The sequence below is a fragment of the Armigeres subalbatus genome, chromosome 1, assembly GCF_024139115.2.
Source record: "Armigeres subalbatus isolate Guangzhou_Male chromosome 1, GZ_Asu_2, whole genome shotgun sequence".
NCBI classification, from domain to species: Eukaryota; Metazoa; Arthropoda; class Insecta; order Diptera; family Culicidae; genus Armigeres; species Armigeres subalbatus.
In genome coordinates, this window is record NC_085139.1 from 32,557,639 (window position 1) to 32,579,889 (window position 22,251).

Below are 22,251 nucleotides of genomic sequence, written 5' to 3' on the forward strand. Positions count from 1 at the left end.
TCATCACTACCACCTCCACTGCACTTTTGACAGCACCAAGAAATGTCCTTTACTTCTGCTGTGACGCCAACACAGCCGAAATGGTACCACTGTTGGCAGTGGTCACAAAAAACCATTTGGGACTCTGCATCATCCGGACGATCACAAGCCACGCAACTAAAACCTGTTTTATCAGGACTTTGCATATTGGGATTTGGTCGGAACGTTATAAAATTTTCAAGTTTGTTCCTTTTTGGACCACCCTAATAAACCAATTTCCAGAGCAGTGCTTCGGTTTTGCAACAGCTTGAAACTATATTTATTTATTTAGATTCAACAAACAGAAAGAGATACAAGTTTCACTATTACTTTTCTTTTTAGATATTTCCAATATTATTACTCACATTTTATAGTTTTTCAGTAATCCTCTGTTTTCCTTACAGGAATGGCGGCTTACAGTCGGACTAACAGTGCTTTCCAAGATCTTGAATAAAATATGTTTTTATTCAGTGTTTTCACGATTTTCACTGATAATCACCCTTACCTCTGATATGCTACGATTGTAATAAGTTATACTGCTGATTCGATTTTATTATTCTATGCTTCAAAACTTCAAAATTCTCCACTGTCGATTGCTCACTATTTAATCAATATAATTTTCCTCCTTCATGCTTATGTTTTACTTACGGTTTATTATTGTTTACCTTTTTTCTCCCGCTCACATACTCACACACACTAACGCCCATACTGCTACCCTGCTGCTACCATTTTGCCTCGACAACATCGGTTGTTTGCGAAGCGGATGCACCGTGCGCCGGGTGCGCACAACTCAGGGTTTCTCGATGCTGGGTGGTAGCGGTGCCAACACTATACTTATACTAAATGATAACAAAATATGCAGTCATTTAGTCTAAGTTACTGCTACCAGTGCTATAGCCCCGTTCTTAGTGAAATTCAAACAACGAACTGTTAGGCAGAGTTGTAAATAAACCTTTGCACTAGAAGTTCACCATACATCACATTTTGAAATTTGACTACTGGAATGAGTTATTGACAAACTACTAAATGATCAAAGGCAGATTACTAAATGATCGATAACATCCTTGGTAGCAACTACCGCGCAATCACATTGCCGCCTACAAGGTACACTCCCAAATTTTATGCCGTCCACTAACACCAATTCAAGACAAAATTTTCAAAACGACTTATCTGCTTTTGTAAACTAAGATTCAAACGTCGATTTGACGAATATGATAGCAGCCCCACGCAAACCAACACCACCAGTAGATAACAGAAATCTTCAGGTACCTATTGATGGTGTTGGTTTGCTTGGGAGTGCTATCAGATACGTCAAGTCGACGTTTGAACTTTTGTTTACAAAAGCAGATAAGTCGTTTTGAAAATTTTGTCTTGAATTGCAGGAGAGTTCGTGGGGGACCAGCTATGGCAGCTGGGAGCGGGCCATTTGACATAACGCCATTTGGCATAAAGGCCATTTGGCATAATGGTCATTTGGCATAACGGACATTTGCCATAATTGTGACCAGCGTCAAAAGTGAGGGTCTTTTGGCATAATGGACATTCGGCATAATTTTTCTTTGCGTTCGCTAAATGGTGACTAAGTGGTGCGGGAAACACCCCGGAATAGTAATATAACACCCGTCGATAACAATATTAAAAAGACATTATCCCTCGTGGAAATAATGCATTTGCAATGCAATGCAAAAGTAGGCGCATTATGGCAATGGTGGATATGATACCTTCTTTAAAAGTGTGGCCGTATTATGGCAATGATGGATGTGATCCCTTCTTTAAAAGTGGATACTTGCCCGGATTGTGGCAATGGAGGATATGATCTCTTCTTTAAAAGTAGGGGCTTGCCCGGACTAAGGTCATGGTGGATGCGATCCCTTAAAGTAGGCGCCTGCATGAATTATGGCAATGGAGGATGTGATCCCTTCTTTAAAAGCAGGCACTTGTCCGGATTATGACAATGGTGGATGTGATTCCTTCTTTAAAAGAAGGCGCTTGCATTGATTATGGCAATGGAGGATGTGATCCCTTCTTTAAAAGTAGGCGCATGCCCGGATTGAGCCAATGGTGGGGGCTTATTTATTTATTATCAGACTAAGGCCGTAGTGGCCTGTGCTGCACATAAATGTCTTCTCCATTCAGCTCGGTCCATGGCTGCACTTCGCCAACCACGCAGTCTGCGGAGGGTCCGCAAATCGTCCTCCACCTGATCGATCCACCTTGCCCGCTGTGCACCTCACCTTCTTGTTCCCGTCGGATCGTTGTCGAGAACCATTTTCACCGGGTTATTGTCCGACATTCTGGCTACGTGCCCGGTCCACCGCAGTCTTCCGATTTTCGCGGTGTGAACGATGGATTGTTCTCCCAACAGCTGATGCAACTTGTGGTTCATTCGCCTCCTCCACGTACCGTCCGCCATCTGCAGCCCATCATAGATGGTACGCAACACTTTCCTTTCAAAAACTCCAAGTGCGTGTTGGTCCTCCCCGAGCATCGTCCAGGTCTTGTGTCCGTAGAGGACTACCGGTCTAATGAGCGTTTTGTAGATAGTCAGTTTGGTACGGCGGCGAACTCTATTCGATCGGAACGTCTTACGGAGTCCAAAGTACGTACGATTTCCAGCCACTATGCGCCTCCGAATTTCTCTGCTGGTATCGTTATCAGCGGAGCCCAAGTACACGAATCCTTCAACCACCTCGATTTCGTCACCACCGATAGAAACTCGTGGTGGGTGGCCTACATTGACCTCTCTTGAGCCTCTTCCTATAATGTACTTCGTCTCCGACGTGTTGATGACTAGTCCAATCCGTTTAGCTTCGCTTTTCAGTCTGATGTAGGCTTCCTCCATCCTCTCAAAGTTACGTGCCATGATATCAATGACGTAGGCGAAACCAAATAACTGGACGGACTTCGTGAAAATCGTACCACTCGTGTCAATCCCTGCCCTTCGTATTACTCCCTCCAAAACGATGTTGAATAGCAGACACGAAAGACCATCACCTTGCCGTAATCCTCTACGCGTTTCGAAGGGACTCGAGAATGCCCCTGAAACTCGAACTACACACATCACCCGATCCATCGTCGCCTTGATCAATCGTATCAGTTTATCCGGAAATCCGTTTTCGTGCATTAGCTGCCATAGCTGGTCCCGATCGATTGTATCATATGCGGCTTTGAAGTCGATAAATAGATGATGTTGCCGTGGGTAATTCCGACGGCCCTGAAAGGGTGAATGATGCGAACGCGACCGACGTAAGATGCGGCGAACGCGTTTCGTTCTGTTGTCGTTTAGCGTCGCCGCAGCTCATACAGCGCGAGACGGCCACAACAAGATTGTTGATGTTGGGAATGAAAATAGAAGGAAGATGGTTGTTTCTCCATAAAAATGAAATGGTGTGTTTTGTATGATTGTGAATAAGTTGTTTTGAAATGTGTTGAGCATTGTAAATGTTTCTGAGTGAGGAAAAGTATGATGTATTATTGATGTAATTTGTGATTTGTAGATCGTTGCTTGTGCGAGTCATCGTTAGGTTTAGTTTCCACTGTGTTAGTCACCGTCTTTTGTACATTGTACTACCGTTACTTACCGTAAGTTTGATCCTCAAAAGTTTGTAGTTAGATTTGTTTATAATTGAAATTAATTGTTAATATAGAATCGTCCGCTAACCTACAGAGGTAGAGAGCAGAAAGAGGCTAGTTGCTGTGGGAGAAAACTAGATTGTATGTTTATTGTATTGTTATATGTTTAATTATTAATGTAAAATATACTTTTAGTTGAGTTCGTTCACCAACCCACTTGAGATCGTTTTCTTGCACCCGGAGGGTGTAACAGATGATGAGTGGGCACGTTGTATTCGCGGCATTTCTGCAATACCTGACGTATGGCGAACACCTGGTCTGTGGTAGAGCGTTCACCCATAAATCCCGCCTGGTACTGCCCCACGAACTCTCTTGCAATTGGTGTTAGTCGGCGGCATAAAATTTGGGAGAGTACCTTGTAGGCGGCGTTCAGCAATATGATTGCGCGGTAGTTGCTACAATCCAGCTTATCGCCCTTTTTGTAGATGGGACACACGACACCTTTCATCCACTCCTGCGGTAAAACTTCCTCCTCCCAAATCATGGTAATAACCCAGTGCAGCGCTCTAGCCAGTGCCTCACCACCGTGTTTAAACAGCTCTCATGGTAGTTGGTCAACTCCAAGGGTTTTGTTGTTCTTCAGCCGGCAGATCTCCTCCTGGATTTCCTGGAGATTCGGAGCCGGAAGTCGCATGTCCTGCGCGCGTGCTCCTAGGTTCATTACCATACCGCCACCGTTGTCTGCCATATCGCCATTCAGGTGCTCTTCGTAGTGCTGCCGCCACCTTTGGATCACCTCACGCTCGTTTGTAAGAAGGTTCCCGTTTATGTCCTTACACATATCGGGCTGTGGCACGTGGCCCTTACGTGAACGGTTCAACTTCTCATAGAACTTTCGTGCGTTATTAGCGCAGTACAGTTCCTCCGTCTCTTCACGGTCTCGATCTTCCTGCTGGCGCTTCTCCTCCGGAAAATCGAGTTTTGTCTGTTCCGCGCCCGTTTGTATCGTGCCTCGTTCGCCCTCGTGCGGTGTTGCAGCAATTCTTCTCCTCAACTAACTGCTCACATTCGCCGTCATACCAGTCGTTTCTCTGATCCGGAGCCACCTTGCCTAGTGCAGCGGTTGCGGTGCTTCCAATGGCGGATCGAATATCTCTCCAGCCATCTTCAAGAGATGCTGCGCCTAGCTGCTCTTCCGTTGGGAGTTGCACTTCCAGCTGCTGCGCGTAGTCTTGGGCTAGTCTACCGTCTTGTAGCCGCCCAATGTTTAGCCGCGGCGGACGACTCCGACGCGTGTTGATCACCGTCGAGAGTTTTGAGCGCAGACATACTGCAACGAGGTAGTGGTCAGATTCAATATTCGCACTGCGGTAAGTGCGTACGTTCGTGATGTCGGAGAAGAATTTTCCGTCGATTAGAACGTGGTCGATTTGGTTTTCCGTTACTTGATTAGGTAATTTCCACGTGGCCTTGTGGATATTCTTGCGAGGGAAGAAAGTGCTTCGGACTACCATTCCGCGGGAGGCTGCAAAGTTTATGCATCGTTGGCCGTTGTCGTTCGATATACAGCAAAAAATATATTAATATCCCGTGGCGTAAAATTGGTCAATGTACTCAAAAAATCTATGTAATAGCCGTTGTGATGTATTTTCACGTCGAATCGATGTTAAATTACATAACTGATCTAAAGGATAAAATATTTTTTCAGTTACGCACAAAGTACGTAAAATTACCTCTATAAATCAGTAATTTATTACACATAAAATGATGCACATCATGTCAGTTGGAAAGGAAGCGTAATATTACATACTCAGTTTGTTTATTATGTTAAAACAACGTGAAATTGCTGAACAATGCTGTGATCGCACTCAAACCTGCAGCTCGAAACGAACTGTCAGTCAGAATAAATTTTCGCTTTGTTGTTGATTAGAAAACTTGTCGGTGCGTGGAGAAAAACTCTTTGTGCTAAACATGAAGTTTTAGCAAAGTTCTTTTCTAGTTTTAATTAAATCGTGGAGTGTAAGCATAAGTGCGGTGATCGAGTATTTGATATTAAAATACAGGATCCTGCACCACTTTGGTAATGCAGGAGTAAATTAAATCATGGAGGTAAGTTTCCGGTCGGCAGTGAATTAATTGTAATTTTGAAATGTACCCATACAATTAAATTTCATTGTTGCAGTGATCGCAGAATTTTACGCACTGGGCCATCGTGTCAGTGTTCAATTGTTGTTGGTGGTTTCGTCGGGAAGAAAAACATCGTAGACATGGTGCGTATAAGCGGAAAGAGAGCAAATTTTGATTGCCCGGCGCAACGACGAAAATATATCAAAGTGAATGGACTGAACTGAACTCTATACCAAAAACAAATTCTGAACATAGCCCATCCTTAATCATGCCCTAACAATCTATTTGCAGGTTTTGGTCGCAGTGAATCCTTCAGATAAAAAGGTTTACTATCAGATCCGTATAATTCCATTTTTTTCTCCAGGGCTGTTAGACTTTTATGAATTAAAAATGCCCAGCAGGGATGTTAACAATTTTTTTTTCATTTTTTTTTGTTGAGGAAAAAAATCAAATGAAGCACAAAACAAATAATATTTTTCTTCTTCTTCTATTTACATAAAAATGAATTTCTGTCTGTTAGACCATCATAGACTTAAAAAATACTGAACCGATCGGTGTGAAATTTTTGTACACAGTGGTTTTTCCGCCAAATTCGAGAGCTAATCCTGTAAATGGAATCAAATGTGGCACGTGGAGGTTTTCGATGACAAGAATTGTTTCTATGATGGTTCCCGCTCTATATGTGGAGGGAGTCTCTCATTAAAATATAACAAATATTTCTGCATAATTCGACAGCTAAACAAGCAAATGGGACCAAATTTTGTATGTGAAGGTTTTTGTAGGGAAGATATGTTTCTGAGATGACTTGAGACCCCTCCTCGCTGTGAAAGCCCCCCGGCTTATATCTATATATAAAAATGAGTTTGCATTTCCTTCGAACTTCAAATTTCAAATAAAGTTTTCAGAATAGTTCCTGAGAGAAATTTTCGGAGAAGCTTGTGTAGGAATTCCCGGAGAAACTTCCAGAGGAACTTTCAGAGGATTTCTCGGAGAAACTTACTGAGAAATTCCCGAAGGAACCTACGGAAAAACACCCGGAGAAATTCTCGGACAAACCTCCAGAGGTACTCCCGAAGAAACTTACAGAGCAATTTCCAAAGGAGTTCTTAGAGGAATTTCCAGAGGAACTTCCGGAGGAATTTCTAAAGGAGCTTCCGGAGGCATTTACGGGAGAACTTCCGAAGGAATTCGCGGAGAAACTTCTGGAGGAATCCACGGAGAAACCTCTGAAGGAATAACCGGAGGAACTTCCAGAGAAATTCCCGGAGGAACATTCGGAAGAATTCCCGGAGAAACTTTCGAAATTATTTCTTCCGGAAGTTCCTTCGGGAATTCCTCCGGAAGCTCCTCCTGGAAATCCTCTGGAAGTTCTGCCGGGTATTCCTCCGAAACTTCCTCCGGGAATTCCTCCGAATGAACGTCCGAGAATTCCTCCGGAAATTCCTTCAGAAGATCCTCCAAAAATTCCTCAGAAAGTTCCTCGGGGATTTTCTCCTGAAGTTTTTCCAGGAATTTCTCCAGAATTTTCTCTATGATTATGTCTCCGAAAGTTCTTCAGGAAGACCTACAAAAAATCCAAAGTTCCTCCAGCAATTCCTCCGGAAGTTCCTCCAGAAGGTGATCTAGGAAAATTACTCTGAAAGTTCCTTCAGGAATTCCTCCGGAAGTTCTGCCGGGAATTCCTCCGGAAGTTCTGCCGGCAATTCCTCCAAAAGTTCTGCCGGCAATTCCTCCGAAAGTTCCTCCGAGGATTCCCTCGCGAATTCCTCCTGAAATTCCTTCGGAATTCCTTCTCCAGAAGTTCCTCAGGAAGTTAGTTTACGAATTCCTCCGGAAGTTCCTCCAGGAATTCCACCGCAAGATCCTCCAGGAATTCCTCCGGAAGTTCCTCCGAAAGTTCCTCCAGGAATTCTTCCGGAAGTTCCTCAAGGAATTCCTCCGGAAGTTCCTCAAGGAATTCCTCCGGAAGTTCCTCAAGGAATTCCTCCGGAAGTTCCTCCAGGAATTCCTCCGGAAGTTCCTCCAGGAATTCCTCCGGAAGTTCCTCCAGGAATTCCTCCAGAAGTTCCTCGAGGAATTCCTCCGAAAGTTCCTCCTGGAATTCCTCCGGAAGTTCCTCCAGGAATCCCTCCAGAAGTTCCTCCAGGAATTCCTCCGGAAGTTCCTCCAGGAATTCCTCCGGAAGTTCCTGCAGGAATACCTCCGGAAGTTCCTCCTGGAATTCCTCAAGAAGTTCCTCCGTAAGTTCCTCCAGGAATTCCTCCGGAAGTTCCTCCAGGAATTCCTCCGGAAGTTCCTCCAGGAATTCCTCCGGAAGTTCCTCCAGGAATTCCTCCGGAAGTTCCTCCAGGAATTCCTCCGGAAGTTCCTGCAGGAATTCTTACGGAAGTTCCTCCAGGAATTCCTCCGGAAGTTCCTCCAGTGATTCCTCCGGAAGTTGCTCCAGGAATTCCTCCGGAAGTTCCTGCAGTTATTTCTCCGGAAGTTCCTGCAGTTATTTCTCCGGAAGTTCCTCCAGGAATTGCTCCAGAAATTCCTTTGGAAGTTCCTCCGGAAGTTTCTCCAGGAATTCCTCCGGAAATTCCTCCAGGAATTCCTCCGGGAATTCCTCCAGAAATTCCTCCGGGAATTACTCCTCCAGAAATTCCTCCGGAAGTTCCTCCTGAAATTCCTCCGGAAGTTCTTCCAGGAATTCCTCCGGAAGTTCCTCTAGAAATTCCTCCGGAAGTTCCTACAAAAATTCCTTCGGAAGTTCCTTCAGGAATTCCTCCGGAAGTTCCTCCAGGAATTCCTCCAGGAATTTCTTCATAAATTCCTCCGGAAGTTTCTCCAGGAATTCCTCCGGAAATTTCTCCAGGAATTCCTCCGGAAATTCCACCAGGAATTCCTCCGGAAATTCCACCAGGAATTCCTCCAGGAATTCCTCCGGAAGTTCCTCCAGAAATTCCTCCGGAAGTTCCTCCAGAAATTCCTCCGGAAGTTCCTCCAGAAATTCTTCCGGAAGTTCCTCTAGAAATTCCTCCGGAAGTTCCTCCAGAAGTTTCTCCGGAAGTTCCTCCAGAAATTCCTCCGGAAGTTCCTCCAAAAATTCCTCCGGAAGTTCCTCCAGAAATTCCTCCGGAAGTTCCTCCAGAAATTCCTCCGGAACCTCCTCCTCGTAGACTAGTTGTTGAAAACAGTTACAGTTGAAGTTTTACCATACAAGCATCAATCAATTACGAAAAAACTTGAACTTTGACTGTTTCCAGCAACTAGTTTTCGAGAAATGAAGGTTTTAAAATAGGTGGACAAAAACTGGGGGGAGGGCGATTTCTGGGTGTCTTACCCTATTTCACGCATGCTGCGACGCAGCAAAGCTGAAACTATATTAACGCATTTGCCCAAAAGTACACGCGGCGCTACCCACAGGAAACGACGCGCCGCGCTTTTTGCTGCCGATTGACTCGATTCTTATGCGGTTGTTCCTTTCGAATGTGAAACGCCGCGTGGAATCTTGTGCAAATGCGCGTTTGGAAACATTAAAACACCCGCGTGGTGTATCGTATTGACAGCACCCTATAATAAAAATGACAGTTGTGGTGGTGGACAATCGAGTGGTGTGCCCTTGAAAACGCGAGTTCTTTGAAATTTGGATTCCATGAGGAGTGTCCTTAATGCTAGTTACAGTTGTGGGTAGGTCAACGTTTTATAATTTTTGCATATTTGGAGGTAAATAAAAGCAACATGAACTTGACTGTATTGCCAGAAGGATGAACTTACCAGTAAAAAATATTCAAAACACACCTATAAAATGGTTGGTCTAATAATCTATCAATAGCCATCGGCGTGGTAAAAAAATTCGGCGGCAGCGTAAAAAAAATCCCCAGGGGCGGCGGCGTGGCGCGGCGCCACACAGGCCTAGTAAATATGAGGGTCGTGGGTTCGAGTCCCACCGAAGGGAAAGTGGTTGCCTCCAATACATTTTTCAAATTAATATGTTCCACATAGTGTACATATTTACATATAAAATTTTAAGTTATCACTTTTGGGTTCAACATTGTTTTGTTATTTATTTACCTTTAAAGTGTTACCAATTTGGTTACAAATTGTTGATTTTCGTTTTGTTATCATGTTGTTTTGTTTCACGTTTCTCGTGTAATACCAGCAGAACTACCACAGAAGCGTTAGGGTTTGGTACCGCTGTAAATATGGTGAGCTGGCTATCAAACATCCAACATGGGAGGTCATGTCAAAAACACCATGTTGGATGGAATGAAAATGCGGGAAGATGAAAAATAGCGGGAACATAAAGTGGGAATTTCTTTTAAAAGAGGAGCCATTGCCCAAGTTCGGCCTCTTTAAAATCAGGCGTCCGTGTGCTGAAGAAGTGTTTTTTAAAAAGTGCAGTTGAAACAGTGTGTGAGAACCGCCCCACCCCCGTTCCTAGCAGGAGCTAGATTTTATATTTGGGGAAATCTGTTCAGGTAATTCGACGCTGTGCACTGGGAAACCCGGTTTTAATACCAATCGGTCCTTTAGGACCTCTTTTGTCTCTTTCTACGTCTATTTGAACTGCTTTCCGTCCAGCACACGGTTTGGCCCGTGAAGCCGTCATGCTTCCGCGCCTAAAACGTAAAGGATTCTGTCGTCCAGTGATGTCATTTCACTGGGGTTTTACACTAGAGTGTAAGAGATTCTATCGAAATGAGGATAAGAGAATCAAAACGCAGCGCGTAAAATGAACCTTCTGCTGTGAGTGATCTGGAATGCGTGCGTAAGAGAGCGCTTGCGTAGAGAAATCAAGGCAGCGTACACCCACTCACCACTCTAGAGAATTGAATTTTAGGTGCACTCAAGTTCTCTCACTTCAGTGAGATCCTCAGCGTGCCTCACTCCAGTGTACCACTGCAGTGATATCACCACAGAGTTGCGTTTGAACGAATCTGCTGTTCAGTTATTCGTTCCTTGCTCGATGTTGTGATGGAGGACTCGCATGAATCGCATGCAGACAGTCCGGATTCCGGAATCAAGGTGAAACGGGTACGCTGTATGAAAGTATTAACAGCAGCAATCGACTGTAACATGAAACATTACTATTTTAAATTACACGTAGAGATTGCGTAGCGTTGTTAAATAGATTTTATGAAACTTTTTGGTTGCCATTCTTCGTTTTGATCTATCTTTCGGATTGCTAAAGTATAGCGATAAAAGAAATGCTATTGTAAGCAAGTACCACATTTATTGCGGGATATTAATAATTTAAATTTGTGAATCTGAAGGATGAGCAGAGTTGACAGTCATAGCGTTTTTAACAAGGATGTTTTTGACCATTTGGTAACTTGGGCTCGATCACTTAGTAGTTTATCAATAACTCATTCCAGAGGCTAAATTTCAAAATGCAATGAATGATGTACTTCTTGCAAAGGTTTTTCTTCAACACTGCCGAATTGTTCGTTGTTTAAATTTCACTAATAACGGAGTCAAAGCGCGAGTTGCAGTAACCTAAACCAAATTATTGAAATTTTGTTATCATTTATTATAAGTTACTGAAACTAGCGCATTAACTTCGTTATCAGGATAAAAGACACAATAGTGGAGGAACTAAGCACGTTGAACTACTATTTCTTTGCATACACTGAGTCTACTTTATTCCACTTACCTTAAGTGTGCATTCAAAAGCTCATCAATTATGTTTCAGACACGGTACACCCACGGCTATCGGAACTATTACCCTTGTTGAATTCAAACAACGAACTGTTAGTTTGTTGCTTTAGCCAAGCAAGCCGTTGACATATCCACGAGTCCCTCCAAGACACGTGGATTCGTAAAGTTAGTTTCAATTTGTCCATTTCGGAAACATGTGCTGTGCATATGCGTAACCAAGTTATTAAGGTATGTTTAGTTTTAGTTTAAGATTTCTATGAAAAAAATAACGAAAATTATCCTCAAATTTTACATGAATGAATATAATGCAAATCAAATGAAAAGAGATAAGATATATTAAATCAAAATAGTGATGAATCAAAAACATTTCCAATCAAATAGAAATACATTTTAAAACCAATTTTTAAAAAACCATTGAACCATTTAACCAGAAGTAAATAAATTCCAATACGAAAGTCTGCAAAAGCTGAAAAATATTTTCAACATCATAAACTCGATTACTTTTTGTTCTTCATGTTCTATCTCAAGAAACTTATTTTTTTATAAAGTGATATCACCTTTCTCGTTATTATCCAGACAGCTACTTAATTTGACCAGAGTCGGTAAAACTTCACTGAGCTTTCTGAATACGGATCAGATCACCCAGTAATTTCAACAGCAAAATTTTACATTACCAAGTGTTCAGCATATTCAAAAATATCAAATAAATGTGAACATAACTGAGTTAGTCAGTAAATGAGGATTTGTTTTTGGGAAAAATATTTTACTGACTGCACAGTACTTAATTTGACCAGAGTCTGGACAGTCAATGTTCCTTTGCATAAAATAAAAGTATGGATAAATAAAGACTTTGGTAGGCTCTGATTTATTCCTGTCAGACTGAGATTGAACAAAAAGAAAATCTCTGACTCTTTATCAGCATCACTAACGATATGTAGCATAATATGCCAGATGCTTAATACGATAATTTGGGAAGCTATACTTCATGATAAATTCTTTTTAAAAAAATGCAGACAAAGAGCACCGGTTCTCATGATGCATTTCAACTTGGTTTACACAGCTGTGCGATCTGTGGCTGAGTGGCGCTGTATAAATTTCTACCGACTTTTTGTGCTGTTCAGCAATCTATGAATTTAATGATTTCTTTAGTAAAGATAAGTAAAAGTCAAAATAATCATCCAAACATTGGTTTACTGAAATACAAGAATTTCAGTAAAAAAGAAATTTTGCAGTTGAAACTCGGCAAACAAAATACCGTGAATGTTCGGTTAAGTATGAAGTATGGTTAATGCTGGTTAAGTATGAAGGCATTAATCCCTCTTGATTATTTCATCAATCTCGTTACACCCAGGTTTTTTTTACACGGTTGGATTTCTTTAATTTCTCGATTAACCCGAACTTTCACAACTTTTAAAATACCACCTGAATTTTCTTTGATTTTTTGTGAATTTTTTCGTGGGGTTAACTCGTTGTTTCATTGACGTTGAAGGTCTTAAACGACTAAAACCAAACCGTGTAAAAAAAAACCTGGGTGTATAGTTTTATAATTAAGCGATCCTAAACGAATTCTATTATTCCAATTAAAAACTGAACGAAAAAAGCTCGTCGAGTTTGTGGAATTTAAAGCTTTCCTGTATTGTTGTTCAAGAAAGTATATAATATGAATACTAAAGTTAAAAATATGAAGAATTAAAAATTCTCAAATAATGAGTGATATGAAGCAACTATGATTTGCTCAATCTAGGTAGAACTCTTTTTCCATACAATTTTGAAAAACATATGCATTTTGCATTTCATATAATCCCCTCCCTCCCATAGATCGCATCACTCACCAAAGTGAATCCAGATAAAATATCCTCCTCCCAAGACAATCGTGGAGGTGTTCTCGGTCTCTAGTAGCAACGAGAGTCGAACTAACAATCCTTCCTTTCCTATATGACCGTAATGAAGTGGCCAGCGCCGTTATTGATTTAAAATACGTGAGCTTCTGAAACGTGTACATTGAGAATGGATAGCAAATCCCATGCTCCATTCACATGGTTCTCTGTGCAATTTCACACGTTCCAGTCAATCACGGAGTAGTAACTACGAACTGTACGGTCATAATGCACATGCTCAATTTTTAAAAACGTATGCCCCTAGCAGCACACATTTTCCACATAAGTTACATCAACTCATATGTGACCAGATTTAGTCACAATCAAGTTGCTGCAGCCATTTTTGTCTGAACTGTGCTACTCGGGGCATTTTGTCCATGTCCATGTTGGTGTGTCGCAAATCCTAAAAGTTTTGATCTGTTCTATTTGCCTAATTTGATTGTATTTTGACTATGTATCTACTATTTGCAATTTATGAGCAGCATTTTAAAAAAATATAAAATCCAACATTGAATATAGACAATTCCATAAAAAGTGTTCCTTCCATCGTTCTCAATCCCATCGCATCGTCTTGTGAATCACAAAGCATTTACCTATGCGCTAAACCAGTGATGACCAAAGAGTGGCCCGCAGGCCGCATGCGGCCCTCGAAACCTTCTTCTGCGGCCCGCGAAGTATTTGAAAATATACACAATATGTGGCCCGTTGATAAACATGAGATGACACGAAAAGCCAGGGAATGTATCATGTTCACTACATTAAGATGTTTAAGCACCCTAAAGCAAGAATTATGTTATCATCATGATTAACTATATTCATCACTTCATAGATATTACGTAAGCCAACAGCAAACAACTTCGGGCTATGAAACTAGCTAATTCGTCCTTTTTTGTTTGCAGATTCAAATGTTGAACTTAAGATCAAAATAATGAAAACATTACCATTACATCGCCCTGAAGTAAGATTGCATTCAATATAAGTTAGGCCTTAGCAACATTCAATTGAAAAGTAGCTTGATTTCTATCCCAAGAAATTATTGACTATTAACGTACTTTACGCAACGAAAAATATTTTACAAAGTCAAGATGTATTAGTTGATGAACAAAAGGTTTCAGTAAACTTTAATTGTTCGGAAATCTGGAAACACGGTAAATAGTGCGGAATGCAGATTTACTCGATTTCTATTCAACACCGCTGGCAAGTTCGCCTGGCTTCAAAATCATGTTTGTCGTTATTTCGCGCGACAAGTTATAATCAATGAGGTCTCGTAAGGGGTCGTTCAATAATGATGTCACAGGTTTAAGGGGGGAGGGGGTCTGAGACTTTGTGACAGTACATATGCTAGGTATACAAAAAAGCGTGACAGAGGGGAGGAGGGGGTCTAGGAATCCCAAAAAGTAGTGGACGTCATACTTGAATCGCCCCTAATCTCACTCAATCACTCATCTCAATGTTAAATGATACAGAATTGGAAGATTCATTATTGTTGTCTCTACTAACGAGTTTTTGGGCTCTAGTCCGGCTTACCTCGGGTAGTAATTGGACGATTTCAATTTTGACCATTTGTAAGAAATGAAATTTTCAGAATCAATTATCTAATAAAAAAAAATTACTTTTTTTTGCATTTTCGCACATGAATTTCGCATATTTGAATTCCTTGAAACGATAAATTAAAGTTGAGGAATCGTTACTGTTTTGTAATGAACAATAATCTTTCAACAAAAGTTCAAAATCCTAAGATCAGACGACATATGCTCATTTGGAAAATAGCTTAAAATATGTTCTGCAAAGTATGCTGAAGAGGTGTTGTTGCGAAAAAATATTTTTCGTCTCATGTCCGCTGCCGCAAAAAATATCTGTTAGTATGAACTTAAAATCAGTTGGCTATAAAACCAACTGTAAGAATGTTCTTACAAACATATTATTTGAAGAAAACCCAGGGCAACGAATTTGATTCATTGGTAGTAAAAATGCTGGGGACAACTGCGCTAGACCTAATATCAATGCAGCATGCAAATAATTGCCTTGTGCGAAGAAATACGAAGCAAGAAGAAAAAGAAGAAAAAACAACATCGGCAGTCATGCCGCTGCGCCGTCCATCCCAACGATCTCAACAATCAACTGGTCGGGGTTCAGCCAAACCGCACCATTTGCAGAAGGTTATCCTCAATTATGGGGTTGAGGGATATCCGATACGATTTGTGATAAATAAAATCTACTAAATGAAAGTTTGAGTAGAAAAATCGGTAATTTATCATTGGCGCTTGGTGCGATTTGGCTGAACCCGGCCAACTGTTTCGCTCACTTCAGTTCGCACTTCAGTGCGGAATCTTCAGTGCGCACTGGTATAGTGCACTGAATTAGTTGACACTCAATCACTACAGCGCATCCCAGTGCTCTTTGTTCACGCTACAGTTTGGGACAGAGTGGAGTGCTTCAAATTGTGAGCGCAGCTTAATTCATTGCTGCGCGCGGGAAAAGAGTGTAGTGATAATCAATGACGAGTGCGATGCTCTCAATTGTAGAAGAGTGTTGAGAGTAATCTGGCACTCGCTCTTTACTACACAGAGGAGAATGACAACACTGCTGTCGTCCTTCATCGGAAGATTCCTCGGGCCGTAGGCCCTAACCGTAAAGGAGGAATTCCCCTCTCGGCCGTCCAAGGTGGCTAAGCCACGGCCGGCCGATCGCGCCTACGAGGGAAGACGCTTGCCCACCATCGTCCAGCAACGCCCGCTGGCCCCGTCGGACAAAGATTGTCCGTTCACCACTCGCCTCGCTATTCCGGCGAGATTTCTGGTCGCACAGCTGGACAGGAGTCGCTGTGTCGGCCATTCTGCTCCCGTCATCAACAGCAGCAGCGGTATGTACTGGTACCAACAGTTAAATTAGGTTACACATAACAAATTAACACAAATAATGTGTAATAAACACAGAACAACACGCACACGCCACAAATAGGAAAAATAAAATATGTGCATAAAAATACATTACTTGAAAGTTCCCGAGTTGTTAGTTTTTGTTTACCGCGAAAAACTCTTGATTACCCAGTAGCTAGCCGACCCTGGGATTGTCGGAGAGTCTCTTGCATCTTGGTCTGGCCTGGCTATTGATTGTTGACGATTCAGGAAACTCTAGTTTCAAAAGAAGAAAACAAAAATATTTTTAAATTGAATTCGAGTAAGCAAATCTATGAACATTGGACAAACAATTCAGGTGAACTTTTCAATCTGATCGCTTATCATACGAGGATCTAATAATGGAACGATACAAAGTAATGCTATACGTTGAAAAACATCCTTACAATTTCATCAAACTTATTATTCAGGCATCCATTCAACATGTTTCCAGTTCAGCCTCCCCGAGTAAATTAATTTTCTTGTTCTGCTCTACTCAAAACCCAATCCACCTTCTCACAACATTCCCCCAGCTCGGTCCCATCGCCGCCCCATATGGTGAACCCATTCAATGCAAATTTGTTTTCCCACGCCTTTTGCTCCTCAGGGGGCCGGCCTCCAGGCAGTGCCGCCGGTCCAGTTCCACGTTCTGGGCTTTGTGTAGTAGCATTGTTCTTACAATTGAGGCGCGTGTCTTCTTCGTCCCGTCCTACCATAAACGCAAAGTAGGTACAAAGTCGCAGCCGTCGTTAACGCGTGTGGTGGTCAAGAGACCGAAGAAGGAAGACGATGACCGCACAACAAAAGAAGCAATATGTAGTAGGACTCATTTGTTGTCGGTATGACTTGTTGAGTAGCTGGTACCGACATAAACCCAATCCGGTGTGTAAACTTGTCGGACTTGTCCGGGAGAGTCACCGACGACGGCGGCGTCACAGGACGGAACGGGGTTTGCGGTGAGGCGCTCATTTGAATATCCACACGATCAGCTGCTGGGTGACGCGCGTTTGCTAAGTGGGCATTATTAGTAAGCTAATTTCTCTATCAATGTGTAATTCCATTTATGCTTTGGGTCTTTCGTGTCGCATCGCTCCGCTGGCGCTGTGGATGTTTAGTGCATGCGACGCGATGACGAAGTGGTTAGGCCACTGGGGGAAATCAAGTTGCATTAATTTGTATGTAGGGAGAGTAGTCCTAAAAAGTATTTAGAATTCCTAATCCAATCAAAGTATTTTATTCATGCAATTAAAAAATTACACGGTAACGTCATGTAAAAGTCAGCAAGACTTTTAACATGTTTAGAACCGTTATTTGTATTATTACCGAGTTCCTATTTCATATCACTTTCCCCTACTTGCCTTAATCGCGTGCGCATTTGTTTAACCACATAAATCGCCTCCGATCCAATAATGTGCCCCGCTGAAATGCCGCCGGCCGGCTGGGAAAGCAACGGCCAGCTTATGGGGTGCGGGGTTGTGGAGAACGTTCGACATGGCTTGTGCACGCAGGACACAGCATTCTGTTGTCACCCATCGTGGCTGCAGTAAATTGCACTTAAGAGGCAACTCTCTGCATAATGAGCTGGTGGGCTGCGCTTAAATTTATTGGATATCATCAGCTTAATCGATGTTTCATTACGCTGTAATTGAGTATTGTTACGGTTTTAAACATAGTCCGGAAGGAAGACTGAGTAATGGAGGCAAACTGATCTACCAACTAGAAGACTAATTTAGCGTGTTACAGTGTGGAATCGATGCATGTGAATGGAACTCACCAACTCGGTAATTGTTGGCAGTGGTCATACATGTTTCCAACGCATTCCAATCTTCCGAACATGAGCGCTTTCATGTTTACACCACGAACCATATAGGCTTCATCAAGGAACACATCAAATTAATTAAACCACACTTAATCACGGTCCTCGCCGAAACGTTCCCCAATTACTTCCCACATGAAACGTTTCCCGCGCCGCTGCGTGCCGGGGAACTAGGTCTGTCGTGGTGTCCCAGGATCATTCGATGCCAGATCGATGGCTTTATTCCAGGAGAATGCGACACGTGTCCCGATGTGGAATGGAAACGGAATGATTCGTCCCGAAGTGCCGTTGGGTGGGCGCGGCGGATGAAGGGCGAATAAACATAGCTACATACACAAACACACAATTGGGCCACCGGTGCCATGTGTGTATGTTTGTATATGTTTCCGATAATGTTTACACTGTTGATTGAAGCGGATGCTAATTGAAAGCGCCACCTTCGTATAATTGCACCAGGCAGACAGGGTGGGGAAGGGTGTTTCGTTTATACCGCGTCCCATTTTCCAACGTTTGAGAATATCGATTGACAACTATAACAAGCGTTCTTGTAACAACAATTTGATTCAAAATTGCTGCATAAGGAGACTGTTCTGCATTCCATTCATCTTAACGCGAAACAAAGAAGTACAGCTGCACCAAATCATTATAGTATATAAAAATAAACACGAAAATGAGAAACAAATCAAATTCCTTTCTATAGCTTGTTTTTTCATGGGATGAACGTAGGAGCTATGAGACGAATACGGGAGCTTTCATTATTTTTGTCAGTTTTTGCCTTTCTCATATACTAGGGGAAGAGGTTCGGCTGTGGGCACCCTTTTGTCTTTGATCCATAACTTTGGCCCTAGTTGATCTTATGCCGACATTTGTATACCAATGGAAACCTAATATAGATAACTAATAACCTTACTACTAGCGAAAAAAAGACTTTGATTTCATCGGTTTGAAAAAAACACTAACAATTTTGCAAATTTGACATTTTCGGACATTTCAATTTTGTGGTTCGGTTGTGGGCACCCTTGAAAACTGAATGGAAACCATCCAGATTAAAAAAAAAGGAATAATTTATTCATTCTAATAGCCAGGAGACACTAAAAAATCAGATCAATCCACCTAGCAGTGATGATGCCTCCATCGGTGCATAAGGGAGGATATTGAAAAAAAATCACATCAGAAAAGTCTAAAATAGCACTTTAGGTAAATGGGTTTCAATTTTTCATTGATTTACGTTTTATTGATATACTTCACAGTCAAAAAAATCCTGATTAATCACCCTAGCGGTAATACTGCGTTTCTCGTTCATTATATAAATTTATATTTTGGCCATAAATTTTGATCCCGTAGTCCGATCTGACTTATTTTCAATAGGAAAAAATGGGACAGAATTCCCCGTCGAATGAAACTTGTTGCAAGAAAATCAGTCAACGATTTGTTCCAAAAAGTGTGTATATAATAACTAGACATACCCAAAGAACAAAAATATGAATTAAACTCATTATTTCAATCAATTATGTCTAAATAATTATATAAACTGCAAAAAAAAACGTCATTTAAAATAAATTAGGTGACAACTAAAACGATATTGAATGATTTGTCAAAAAAATGAGGGTGCCCATAATCGAACCAATAAAGGTGCCCACAACCGAATTTTGCAGCCTTTTTGGAAAATGAAGAAGAAAAAATTCGCGCTAAAATGTTGATGGCAATCGTCATTGAGCCTCAAAATAGATAAAATTTGCTGTATAAATATGCATTGGAACTCACTTTTTGAATTAAATCATTTCAATTTATGACACTTCGATAAAGGCAAAAAAATAAACTTACGTGTTGTTTTTTTTTTGTAAACAAAATTATTTTGTTCCTAGTTCAAAGTAGAGATCCCCGGTTTGATATTGTGCACAAAACATCATGTACCAAACTAATAACGGTTGTCAGAATGACAGCATCTGTTATCTGTCAAAAGATACGAAGGGGTGCTCACAACCGAACCTCCTCCCCTAAGTATACGTAAAGGCTATATGTTCGCTTCAAAAACAAACCATCCACGGAGACCCATAGTGTAATGTGACCAGTCCCGCATTTTCACTATTTGCTGAAAAGCGTCCCTCAAAACATCCCTAATTTAACTTATTTCTACAGTGAACTCTCCCTTACTCGATATTGAAGGGACCATCGAATTAGAGAGGTATCTAGATAGAGAAAACATTTTTTCCAAAATATCAAACAAACACTTTTCATAACATGTAGAAATATGGATTAGCGTGTTTTAGCAGAATGCCATTTGGACGAAAGTCAGTTGGTTAATGCCGTTTGGCCTAATAGTTGAAATTGCTTTTCTTATTGAGTGAAGTGAGAAGTGAGATATTCGAAGTGAATTGTAAAAAGTGAGAATTTGGAAGTAAGAAATGAGATGTCTGAAGTGAGTACAAATTAGTGGGAAGTGAGTACTGCGAAAAGGGAGCGAATGATGAGAAGTGAGAAGTGTTAGTTGTGAAGTGAGAAGTTGGAAGTGAGTAGTGAGGAAAACAGAAATAAGAGATGAAAAGTGAGGATCATAATCGAGATGTGGAAAGCGAGATGTTTAGAAGTTAGAAGTGGGACTCTCTAATATGAGACAGAAGAAGGAAGAAGAAAGAATAAAAAAGAATGGAAGAAAAACAAAAGGAAGGAGGAAAAACAAAAGAGAAATAATAAGGATGAAGGACAAAATAAGCAGAAAAACCGAAGAATAAAGTAAGAAGAAGAAAGAAAGAAACAATGATGAAAGATGATGGGGAGAGCAGGAATAAGGATGGAAAAAAAGAAGAAAAAAAGCACTAAAGAAAATAGGGAAAAAAGGAAGAAATAGAGATTAAATAAAGTAAGAAACTTTCACTAATCAGCGAATGGACAATACGCCCGAATTGGTAATAAAATCGAAAAGATTTTTTTTGGAAGAATATTTTCCAACTGGAGTTAATCAAAATATATATGACCGTTTGTTTTCTCCATATTTTATATCTGCTCGAAACAAGGAAAGTATATGAATCTGGGAGATAAGAACATCCTATGTTCGAAAGAAGAGAAAATTCTAGAATTAATTATTATTAGGTGAAACACAAACCTACACATCAATATGCAAAGCTCGAAAGAACAGCCCATAATTAAAAGAATTGGAACTTTTGTCCCAATTATCTTTTTTGTAACTTATACCTATTAACCTACAAGGTTTAGGATAAATATTCAAGTTAAAAGTTACTATTTGGCCAAGGCGTTTTGATAAAGGTAGATTTTTATCTGCATATTGCCTATTTATTTATTTTAATTCTGCCTTCTTTATGGCTTAGGCTGTTCTTTAGTGACGTCTATTATGCCTAACAAACGTATACCATAAATTCTCTTTCTAAAACACGAATTAGTCCAGTAAATGACTTATTCTACAATATGATGGAAGTGGAAAACTATCACGATAAAAATAGGTAAAAAAGGCATTACATTTTTTTTTCGAATTTTATAGGTATGTGTGTACCATTGAAGAAGGAACCATATTCCCATGTGCTTTATTCCGGACAAATGCGAATAAAGATGGAATATGGGTAATTATTCTGGTTGCAAAATGGTGAGTTGACATCCAGGAAGGAGCGTCTCATATAGTTTTGGTTCCCACAAGTCTCTATCTCACGCTTCCACGGGTCGACCGATGACAAGACCGCCAGCTAAGGGTTGCGTACTCAGCTGCTAGTGCAGCCTGGGCACTGTTGTCCTTCTGACATCAGCTAGAGTGAGAAGGTACGTCCCGAGCGTCTAAACAGCATCTGCCTAATATCTAGCGGCTGATTAATGGCGTCAGCTATACCTGAGGTGACAGCCCCACCAACGCGATGTAGGTACGCGATCCCGGTAAGGTAGCTTACTGAAACCTTTCATATACCACGAAAAATAAAGAAAGAAGAAAAAGAGAACGTTATTTTTGGCAACCGATCCGGCAACGAAATATGGACTATGATTGGAAAATCGGTACCTGGGATGTTAGGACCCTAAATGAACCTGGATGAGTGAGCCTTCTGGCTCGTGAACTGCAGAAGCTGGAGTTGAGTAATCATTCACACTTTGCATGATGCCAATCGAAAGGAGGATCCCGAGCCTCTTGAAAGGAGGCTTCCGAGCCTCTTGAAAGGAGGCTTCCGAGCCTCTTGAAAGGAGGCTTCCGAGCCTCTTGAAAGGAGGCTTCCGAGCCTCTTGAAAGGAGGCTTCCGAGCCTCTTGAAAGGAGGCTTCCGAGCCTCTTGAAAGGAGGCTTCCGAGCCTCTTGAAAGGAGGCT

The 22,251-nt window shown here is 41.3% G+C and overlaps 1 protein-coding gene across 1 annotated transcript in view; it reads left to right on the plus strand.

Annotated features, from left to right (window-relative positions):
• The window catches only part of LOC134223561 (hornerin-like), a 530,228-nt gene that overhangs the window by 378,550 nt on the left and 129,427 nt on the right, over positions 1 to 22,251 (plus strand). The gene's annotated exons all lie outside the window — the stretch shown is intronic.